The following is a 9,949-nucleotide window of genomic DNA, read 5'->3' on the forward strand; positions in this document are numbered from 1 at the left end:
TGAAGGTAGCCCTGATTAGGGAAGTCTTTAGTATTTAATGCTGTATTGTTTTTAACACTTGACTGGAAGATGCCCAGAGTGGCTGGGAAAATTCATCCAGATGGGCGGGGTATAAATTTATGATTGTTGCTGTTGTTGTTGTAAGGATACACAGCCTTACCCTGTCCTGTAATAGATAAAATTTGACAGTTTCATGGGGGTTTCCCCCACACATATTGTGCTGGCGTGGTTTATTGAGGGGAATTCTTATTCTTGGATTTTAATAAATGCTTTACTTATTTTAAGTTATGTTATTACGTTATTCTCTTATTTCAACATCTAGGAATCTACTTGTAGCACCCTGCTTGTGGTTAACGCTTAGCTGGAATGAAATATTCAACGCAGCAACAGAGAAATTAAAATAATAATTTATTTGTCAGACAAATAAATGTGAGGCACAGTGGTATATGATTACCAAGCTCTGGCCTGGCCTCCTGCCATTATGGCCAGCACTTATATTTCCTTAATCCAGCCCCCTTTGCTTCTCCTCTGGCTGCATCTGTCCAACCAGCCTGGTTGGAATTCCTATTGGCTGATTGGTATGACCAATCACAAAAATACACTCATTTCCTATTGCCTTTTATGGGAGACAAAGAGCTATATTTCCTTCCATTTATAATTGGCAAACAAGTATTAATATATCTTTACATGTGTCTCAACAAGGAATCTTAATTACCAGCTCACCTCTTTGCCCTCCTTGCCCTATTGCCTTCTAAAACAAATGGTTAATCTTAAATTTTTATCTTGAACAGATGTCAGAGACCTTGGGTTCATATTCTCATGCATCATCAATGAAATATCTCCTTTTGGAGGTCTTTAAACAAATGTCTGACAGCCATTTGTCATGAGTGCTCGATTGGCGTCTCATTTCTGGCAGGGAGCTAGGCTCATCTGCCCCCCTGGTCTCCTACAGCAATATGACTCTATGAAATAAGAATTTAACATTTCTTTCTTTCTAGATCCTTTGCATAATTACATTTAAACCAATATATTTAAGATAATATATTTCATACATTATCATAGGTAACCTTTTAAAAGAATAAAGCTTCTCAAAGTAAAAAGGAAGGAACTCAGTAAAAAACAGTTTTTAAAGAAGGTTCTTTAGTTTACATCCCCCCCCCCTTCAGCCAGCTGCTTCGTTTCCATTAGCTCTTCCTCAAACTCTCTCAGTTTAAGAAAGAAACAGTTTTAAAAGACTTCCCAAAAATGCTTTAAAAAGACTTCCCAAAAAGCCTCTCTTTCTGCCAGCTAGATGCTTCTCCATTTGGTCTTGGCCTTTTAACCTTAGAAAGAAGATCTGGCTCAAGTTTAAGGCACATGGTTTTATTTTACTGTTTACTAACTCTTAATTATGTTGGGTCCGTAACCTTGCTCTTTAACTTGTAATTCCAGCTTTTATGACTTTGAGAATTGTTTTCTGCTATAAATCAAAGGGGGGCCCCTTGTCTTAGGAGAATGGCCAAGGTTTTCTCTATAAACAGCTGGCCTTCTTGCCTGGCATGAAACATTTGAAAATCTAAGCCCATTTAATTTAGGAACCTGATCAAATATAAGCCAATATATGCCTTGATTAAAAATGCAGTCTATATTCAGATGCCACATTCCCCCCTTTCAAGCTCAAGGACCTGGCTACAAAGCGTCCTTGATAGCTTGATCTACATCATATTCCTGAGGTAAGGCTCTATATAGTGCCATGATATGAGGTAAAGTTTCATTTGAAATCATCTTGCTAATTGTACTCCTAAAACATGAGATGATACATGGCACCATACATAAAACCATTATCTGAAATGTTAAAGCAACAGGCATTCCCTGTCAAGTTCAAGACTCCACATAGGCCTCCCTGCTTGGCAAGTCATCCAACTGTCGTGCAATAAGTCTCAAACTCTGGGCCGTTGCATTGGTTACAAGTTCCACTACTGCTTGCAATCGAATTATTCTGTTTAGATTATAAATAGGATCCCATGCCCCTTGTATGAGCTCACCAGGATTCCAGGAGGCAGGATCATAATAGGCTATAATGCGCTCTGGTGGCCAATCATCAGTACCGCTCCAACTTTGGGTACTTCCTCCTGCTATATGAGAAATATCAGCGTTTCTTTGTGTTCGCTTAGCTGAACTAGTGGGCAAAATCCACATTAGTGGTAATACCCGTCCCAGGAAACAAGTCCCACTCCATTTGGAAGGGAGTTTCTTGTATGCCCATTCTCCACATATCCACCACAACCATCGGGTCTGAGGTTTTTGGTACGTGGAGTACAGAAGGCGAAATATCAAAAGAGGCAGAGAGTTCACAGTGCAGTATGTTAGATTGCCTTTCTCTGTCACAGTTATGTTCCATACCACTTTCCATGCATGAATAAAAGGAGGTGCACAGGGCAAGGTATTCCGAGTTCGATAGGTAGTACCGTGTGCCCAGGTATGACTATTCTTAATATAATCCCAAGTATAGTGACAATGAGAAGAGCCTATCATGGTAGAATCAGCTGCATCTGATGATTTATGTACACAGAATTCCCCTTGTACAGGTGTAACTGTAATGGTTTAGTTGAGTTCCATCCGGGGGAATTCTGTATTTCTGTTTGGTGTGGCATTTCGCTTACCATACCAATGGCATCTAATGGTATCGGTAATAAGGGCATACCTCCCTCTGAATCATCTGGCCCAAGAGAGCAAACAAGGCAATTGGTCCTATTTGCAACATTGGCTACCATTTCAGCTAAACCTACCCACATATTGTGGTCATAGCTGAATCCATATTTAGCAAATTTGGTCAGATTCAAGGACCCTTCCCCTTACCAAGAGATCAGGATTAATAATAAAATCATGTTGATGTCTAGCATATGCATTCCTTCCACAAAAGATTACCTTATTGTGATAGCATAAAACTATTAGTCCCAATATAATTCCCCCAGTGACAGAAATGGGGAACCACCAAGACCAAAACATATATCCCAAGGATCCCCAATGTGTAATATCTCTGATAATTGTTCCACAAGGGGGCAGTCAATCAATTGTATAAGAGAATCTTCCCGCTCACAGTCGCTGGTTCAGACGCTCCTCAAGCTTCAGGCGTGCGCAGGTCAGCCAGCTTCCAAGTTGTGGCTGCAGCAGGCCGGTCGTCTAATGTTGCCCGTGACCTAACCCGTTACCGGTAGGGCTAGATACAGGGGTTTTTAGAAAGAGTCAATTTTAAAGGATTAGAGCGGTCACCTTTGCACGTCCAACTGCCTTCAGACTTCTTCAAACGAGAGTGATGAATCCAGGGGGTCACCTCAGCTACCTTCACCGCTGTTGGAGTAGAAAGCAAGACGGTGTAAGGTCTACGCCACTTAGGTGCAAGTGGATCACGTTTTCCACTCTTTCACCCATATGCTATGCCAGCCTGGAGCTGATGAATCGGCTTGGCAATGCTGCACGGCGTGTGCTTGAGGGCCCACCTGTTAAGAAAAAAACAACAACAAACAAACAAACACGGGAGAGAGACAAAAACACGGGAGAGAGATTGCACTTATCCCTGTGTCACATGGTCTCCTATTTGTTTGAGGTCAGTTGGAATATCCTGAACAAAGGAGGGCGGCCTCCCATACAGGAGCTCAAAAGGTGACAACTTAAGTCTTTTTGTGGGTGCGCACCGAACACGAAACAGTGTTATGGGTAACACATCTACCCTCCTGAAACTTTAGACACATTAGTGGGCTTCTGGCATGCCCTGCAAATACCTTGCACAAGCGTCTGGCGGTAGGTGGTAAGTCTGGCCAGGTGAATTGCATTGTTTGGATCCCAATTAGGATCTTCCAAGGGAAAGTTGTCTTGGAGATGACGGTCAATATTATAAATATTTCCCACTCTGGCCTGCTCACGCAAATATATCTGTGCCTTTTCAATTATGTCTCTCCTTTCCTCAGTGGTGAAGAGAGTATTACTATTGAAGTCACCAAGTCCATCATAGCCTGAGGTTTTTCTGCGAAAGATGGGGCGTTTTCCAATTCATCAGACTGTAGTTGTGAATGGAATACATTGCAGGGTCGAAGTTCGAGGTGGCCTTGGTCCAGGTTGCCCATTAACCAGCACAGGCTCCTTAAGTGCATCAAATACTCTTCTGAGAGGGGCTACTACGTGACCTTTTTCTTCACTTTGCTCTAGGGGCCTCAAATCATAGGGGATGGTATTTGTCCCAAGGCGTTCTTTTAGCAGCTTAATACGCCTGGCTGTATTGCTTGCTGACCGATTAAGGTCTCCCTGTAACTTCTGTAATAATTCTCTAGGACTTGGATGTACAGGGGTTTGGGGTAGGCAATCAGTTGCTCCACTAAAAGAGACTGTAGATGGAGTTCTACTGGGACTCACAGGTGGAATAACCACTTCTGCTTGGGCTTCATTATAGGACTCCAATGCCTCCTGAAGATATTTATCATAATCTATCAAGGAATCAAGTTCTATGACTCCACCCCCATTATTCATTCCACTTTCTTGCCTTGGGGTTACAACTGGTGGAGGGTTTGAATTTGTTTGGCAAGATTCCTTTCCTAGCTTTGGCTTTTACAGCCAATAATTTGCATCGTTGGACTTTGCATTCCCTTATCCATGGAGGATTTTTATTTAATGTGCTCAGCCAGGAATCTATATATGAAAATTGTTCTGGGCACCCTCCAGTTTCTTTGGTGATGTTAGACCAAAGTTTGCTTACTAAATTTATATCAAAGGTTCCTTGAAATGGCCATTCAGTATTTTGTTTTGGCCATTCTAGTTCACATAACGTTCTCAAGCGCTCTGGCGTCCTTTTGACTCCATATGCCCCTGAGAAGGCTTTCTTAAAATTATTTCACATACATTCAAGAGGTGTATTTCCCCCCTTTGAACCCCCAACTCCCATTGTATGGCCCTGTGAAGTATCCACTCAGTCACTCACACACACACCTTACTGGGAAACGAAGTAGCACTCACTCCACACTTAGGTCAGCTACACATTGTACTTTCTCACACATGCAATGCGCAAGATACTTCACCCACACTCTACCTCCCAATCTTCCCTTTTCCCTACACCAGATCACCATCTGATGTACCCAGCCACCTAGCGTACTCAGTTCCCCTTTACTGAGACGCAGAAGTTTGATCAGGACTTCTCTTCCTCCCAATTAATTGGAGGGCCAAAACCCTTTAGTGCACTTACCCTTAGCTGGTTCCGTTTCCCCCCGGTCCGTCGCCGTCGGTGGGCAGGGTATCAGACAGACGAGACTGCTGCGTTCCCCTGGAAAAAAATTTTCCATTGCGCGCTGAGTAGGCAGTGAGTGATCCTCTGTCTTGTACCCTGCTCAGTAGGCGAAGGGGCTGCGTTCCAGCAGACCACTTATCCGAGTCACAGGGCACCATAAAATGTAGCACCCTGCTTGTGGTTAACGCTTAGCTGGAATGAAATATTCAACGCAGCAACAGAGAAATTAAAATAATAATTTATTTGTCAGACAAATAAATGTGAGGCACAGTGGTATATGATTACCAAGCTCTGGCCTGGCCTCCTGCCATTATGGCCAGCACTTATATTTCCTTAATCCAGCCCCCTTTGCTTCTCCTCTGGCTGCATCTGTCCAACCAGCCTGGTTGGAATTCCTATTGGCTGATTGGTATGACCAATCACAAAAATACACTCATTTCCTATTGCCTTTTATGGGAGACAAAGAGCTATATTTCCTTCCATTTATAATTGGCAAACAAGTATTAATATATCTTTACATGTGTCTCAACAAGGAATCTTAATTACCAGCTCACCTCTTTGCCCTCCTTGCCCTATTGCCTTCTAAAACAAATGGTTAATCTTAAATTTTTATCTTGAACAGATGTCAGAGACCTTGGGTTCATATTCTCATGCATCATCAATGAAATATCTCCTTTTGGAGGTCTTTAAACAAATGTCTGACAGCCATTTGTCATGAGTGCTCGATTGGCGTCTCATTTCTGGCAGGGAGCTAGGCTCATCTGCCCCCCTGGTCTCCTACAGCAATATGACTCTATGAAATAAGAATTTAACATTTCTTTCTTTCTAGATCCTTTGCATAATTACATTTAAACCAATATATTTAAGATAATATATTTCATACATTATCATAGGTAACCTTTTAAAAGAATAAAGCTTCTCAAAGTAAAAAGGAAGGAACTCAGTAAAAAACAGTTTTTAAAGAAGGTTCTTTAGTTTACATCCCCCCCCCTTCAGCCAGCTGCTTCGTTTCCATTAGCTCTTCCTCAAACTCTCTCAGTTTAAGAAAGAAACAGTTTTAAAAGACTTCCCAAAAATGCTTTAAAAAGACTTCCCAAAAAGCCTCTCTTTCTGCCAGCTAGATGCTTCTCCATTTGGTCTTGGCCTTTTAACCTTAGAAAGAAGATCTGGCTCAAGTTTAAGGCACATGGTTTTATTTTACTGTTTACTAACTCTTAATTATGTTGGGTCCGTAACCTTGCTCTTTAACTTGTAATTCCAGCTTTTATGACTTTGAGAATTGTTTTCTGCTATAAATCAAAGGGGGGCCCCTTGTCTTAGGAGAATGGCCAAGGTTTTCTCTATAAACAGCTGGCCTTCTTGCCTGGCATGAAACATTTGAAAATCTAAGCCCATTTAATTTAGGAACCTGATCAAATATAAGCCAATATATGCCTTGATTAAAAATGCAGTCTATATTCAGATGCCACATACTCAATATCAACTTGTCTTTTCTTTTGTGGGCTCTCTTCCGATTTCCCAGTAATGTTCATCAATTCTCAAGTGGGACTTTTATATCTACAATGTTCCTTCACAAACCAGTCCCCTGGCCTCTGCGTACTATCACCATAACTGGCCTTACAAGACAAGAATTTTTGCACCCCAGCTCTTTGTCTCCCTGACTAACATCTACCTCTGTGTGTCAGTGGGAAAGAGGAAGCATTCCCCAAAAAGAGTAATCACAGGGATTATAGCCTGTTGGGGCTGCCTCAAATGACCAACAAAAAGCCTAACACTATGTACCTGTTGGAGAGCCATTCAATGCATTGTAGGTTGGGGAGTATGTTTTTATTTTTTTAATTTTTTAAAAGTATTTTCTAGTTGGCTTTAAAATGTTTTATTTCTACTGTTTGATGTTTGCCACCTTTGTCTCCCATGGAAGAAGGGTTGGGATACAAATCTAATAAATAGTTAAATGCTGATCGTCAAATAGGCCTAATTTCTTCCTCTTGGAAATATTATGTGCACATTCTCATTGAATGTGAAAAAAGCATTTGTGCTCACAAGCTGTTCATTTTACCACTATTATTTTTAATATTCATAAGCACATATACCTTACCTGTGGAATTTTGTAGATATCCAATACAGTGGCCACATAAAAAGAAATATCCGAATCTAGTCCTCCAATGACTGCTGCCAAATGATTCTGGGTGTCACATAAATAGTTAGGGACAAATATCTCCAATGTGGATGTAAGAAGCATAGTGGCATGATAAGTCCTCTGCGCATTGAAATAGCTGTCATAGATGAAGATACCCAAGGTGACATTTGGTAATAGCTGAGGTAATAGCTTTTCATTTATCTCCCATACTGCAAAGGCCAAGGCCAGGATGTGCTGGTAATTTTTAGGCACAAAACTAGGACAAGATTAAAAACTACAATCAGACATATATTCTTCCCTTAATAAATTATTGCCATTTTCTTCTGTGTCTGCTTCATCTGTATTATTTATATGCTTTTTGAGGTGGGAAAAATTAAACAATCAACAATGTGAGTATTTATCTTCTAAATATAGGTATTGATAAAATATATTACTATGATTCAAAGCACACTCACGTTCATATTTACTCTTTCTATTGATGTTGTAACCCTGCAGCATAGACATTCATAATGATAGCATGATAGCCACATCAATGTCATATAAATATTATTTTAAAGAAATATATTCCTCCCAAGGGAAACACAACACACAGAGACAGATTTAATTGTCTTTGACGAAGACCCCCGAATTGCCTTAGCAAATGACACCAGAGTCCACGGATTAATAACCGATGCCCCAGAGGTAGTGGAGGAAATACATCAGGAACCGTCCGGGGCTTCAAGTGATAGCCAACCTCCCGACATGCACCTAGATTTACTTTATGCCACGGCTGGGAACCTGGTGCAAGATTCCTCTCTGCAGTTGTTATCGTGGAATGTGGCAGGGTGGTTTTCTTGGCTGTGTCTCCCTGATTTCACAAAGTTAATAAGGGTACATGATATAGTCTGTTTGTACGCTAAACATCTGTTAAATAAACTAACTACTTGGCTTGATGAGAATACCAATATAGGTCCAGAACAGGCAGGGTTTAGGCCGGGGAAATCCACTTTACGCAATTGCATGGTGTTATCCCATTTAGCCGCTAAGTACATACGGCTCCACAAAGAACGTCTTTATGTGGCCTTCCTAGACATTAAGGCTGCTTTTGACATTGTTGACAGGGGGCTGTTATGGACCAAATTGGAGACAATGGGCCTAGAACCCAGATTACTTTACTTGATCAAAAAGCTTTATACAAAGAACACCTGCCGTATAAGAACAACACCAGGGAATGAAATGACAGATGCTGTCATCATAAATTGAGGAGTAAGGCAGGGCTGTATACTCACTACCTTTCTTTTTAACCTTTTTCTTAACGACCTTGCTTCTTCACTAAACAGGTGGATGCCCACAGCCCAAAACTCAATACATTAAGCATTCCCATCCTCCTATACGCTGATGTTATGATTTTGCTGTCATGGACTAGAATTGGTTTAAAGCGATTGTTAAACTCATGTACTGACTATCTGTCCAGAATGAAATTGTGCATGAACTTTGACAAAAGCAAAATAATGGTTTTTGCGAATTCACACAAGAGCTATAGCTGGGTATTTGGTGGAAAACCCATCCAGCAGGTATTCGAATTCAACTATCTGGGAATTACATTCCATCACAGGCTTCTCTGGTCCTCGCACCGTCAACAGCAGGTAATTCCAGTAAGATATCTATGCAGGCCATAATGCATTTTTTCATAACAAGATAACAAGAGATAATTTGCATATTCCTTCTGCCCTTAAGGTCTTCAATGCCAAAATTATAGCTCAATTGCTCTATGGTATTCCAGTCTGGCTGCCAGGGTTTACCCAGTTGGTAGAAAGAGGGCAGGCAGTTTTCCTCTTCAAGATTTTTACTGTCCCACGCTGTGTACCCTATGCAGCCTTGTGTCTAGAGGGAGGTCAACACAAAGTAGAGACTGTTGCCTGGGTGAGATTTCTTCTATGCTGCCTTAGATCAGATAAAGATCCTCTCCTCAGCGAAGTTTTGTTAGACCTCTTTCTTTCTCCAGGGCTACAACAGTTTAACAAGAAGTTACAGCAACTCAGGCTGTCAGTGGAACTTTTGTGATCGATGTCCCTACCATCTGCCAAGGCTATAATAAAAACAAACTTGTGGGATACTGAACGCCAAGAACTAACTGCATCAGCAGAGAAAACAAATTCCCCTCTTTATTTTCAGCTTTCTTGGGCACATGAAACTAACCACAATTACCTTGAATTTCTTCTTAACCCTCAAGAAAGAAGGGCATTTTCGCTGGCCAGGTTTAATTCAAATCCATCAAACCTCCTTGGGGAATGTTCTCAGGCAGGGTGGAAGGAGAAAGAACTTGCCCATGTAAAGACCACCTGGTGGAAACCCTTACACATATGGTTCTTAATTGTAAACTATATGCTGATCTCTGTCAGCAATTTCTAGATCAACTCTGTATCCCCAAATGGAAACCAGCTTTGGAGGTCATACATTTTCTATTTAGCTCACCAAGTTAGTGGCTAAATATCTCTATTTGGTTTTTTTGTTATCAAACTACACTGCAGACATCTGATCTCCCTGGAGACCTAGAGATGTGACGATAGACTGCT

The 9,949-nt window shown here is 41.2% G+C and overlaps 1 long non-coding RNA gene across 1 annotated transcript; it reads right to left on the reverse strand.

The window, feature by feature from the left end:
• Positions 1-389: 389 nt before the first annotated feature.
• LOC144325113 (uncharacterized) lies at positions 390-6,724 on the reverse strand. The gene is made up of 2 exons (XR_013390401.1): positions 5,213-6,724; positions 390-3,330 (listed from the first exon to the last, which is right to left on the reverse strand). It is a non-coding gene; the product is annotated as an uncharacterized LOC144325113 (long non-coding RNA).
• Between the last annotated feature and the right edge of the window lie 3,225 nt (positions 6,725-9,949).

Source organism: Podarcis muralis, chromosome 13 (assembly GCF_964188315.1).
Source record: "Podarcis muralis chromosome 13, rPodMur119.hap1.1, whole genome shotgun sequence".
NCBI lineage: Eukaryota > Metazoa > Chordata > Lepidosauria > Squamata > Lacertidae > Podarcis > Podarcis muralis.